Below are 1,708 nucleotides of genomic sequence, written 5' to 3'. Positions count from 1 at the left end.
CAGGAAGGGCTGGCTCTCCCCAGGAGGTCCTTGCTCTCCCCAGGAGGGCCTCGCTCTCCCCAGGAGGGCCTCGCTCTCCCCAGGAGGAGCTGGTTCTCCCCAGGAATGGCCTCGCTCTCCCCAGGAAGGGCTGGCTCTCCCCAGGAGGTCCTTGCTCTCCCCAGTAGGGCCTCGCTCTCCCCAGGAGGGGCTCACTCTCCTCAAAAGGGCCTCACTCTCCTCAGAAGGGGCCAGAGGCCTGTGTCTGGACATAGATAAGCATCCTAGGCCAGGTGTTATCTTTGCCAATTAAAACTTCTGGTGTGCTGAGCAATATGTCTGCTTCTGGGGGAACAACTAGGAGAGAGCAAGAGTCAAAGTAACCTGTTGTCAGAGCAGCAGCAGAGGCTTGCAGAAGTGGCTGCATCACCCAGATAGGCGGCCCCGAGCGGACCTCGCAGGCGCTGGGGTTTTGGCTTGTAGGGGACTTGCGCTCAAACCCCGAGCTCCATGGCTTCTGTACCCCAGGATGTCACTTATGGCTCTCTGGGACCGGGAGGTTCTGATTCGAGCTGGGTGCTGCAGACTTTCTGACCCCGGGAAGGTGTGAGTTGCTGTAGACAGACTCGGCCTCGTAGCCCGACTCGGCTCTCAGGCCAGTCTGCAGGCCCCGGTAACCCCACGTCTGGCTGTGCACAGCAGACCCCCTACCCAGAACCCACACACCCAGCCTCCGTGGCCTCTCGTTTCTGCTCGACGGCCACCAATTTCAATAAGAGGCCTAGCACACCCGTCAGGCAAATATGTTTAATTTTTTAAAATAACTGATGGCAAAATAAAATATTTACATCACATCATACGGTGTAAACATGTAAGGTCTCTGTACAAAGAAATATACATGCAAAATAATGTAAAACTGGAACTGAAATGATAAAAGAAACGATACACAAACAGAAGTGGTGAGGTTACGAATACATATCCAGTTTTGAATCCAATTTCTTTTAAAAAGTTTCTGTACAATTTACAAGAAACAAATAAAAACCCAACAAAAGAATAAATAAAATACACTGGAAGCTGCAAAGCTGAACTACACCGGCTTGGGCCCAAGATCCAGGTGTCTGGCCGGCTGGGGGGGGCGGGGGGCTGCGGGGCGATCTCCTGCGTAGTTTCACAGGTGGAGATAAGACATCCGGAGAGATTCGAGCGCGCCCAGAAACCCCAGCGTCTCCGGCGGGCGGGCCTCCCGGCTGCGGGGACATCCGAAGCCAGCACAGGGTGGCTAGTGCTTCCTTGGCTTTTATTTCTTACCAAAAGCTCAAAATCCAGCCAATTTTTTTTGTACAGAAAGTTGAACGTCAAAAAGTCTAAAAAGTAGGAAATGTCCAGACTGATTTTGGGGGAAAAAAATAATACTTTGGCATTCTGAATAATAGCATAATAAATCTGAAAACATTACCCTATTATCCAGTTTTATATTCAGAGTATGAAATCACTTTTTACAATCCTCAAAACCGACACATTTCACGAAGAGTTCAGTCTCTTGAGTCCCTGGCATAGGGTTCCCACCCCACCCCCGCCCTCCCCACACACCCACGAAACCATAAAGCTCACCGAACGAAGTATGTGCTTTTCTATATATTTATTACAGGTACAACAGAGGTCTTCATAAATAGTTGCATAAAATGTTAAAGCCACAACATTGCACATGATAGGAAATAACACCGACCCC

Source organism: Condylura cristata, unplaced genomic scaffold, assembly GCF_000260355.1.
Source record: "Condylura cristata isolate star-nosed mole 26May11 unplaced genomic scaffold, ConCri1.0 scaffold00007, whole genome shotgun sequence".
Lineage (NCBI taxonomy): Eukaryota > Metazoa > Chordata > Mammalia > Eulipotyphla > Talpidae > Condylura > Condylura cristata.
Note: the sequence above shows the minus strand (reverse complement) of the source record.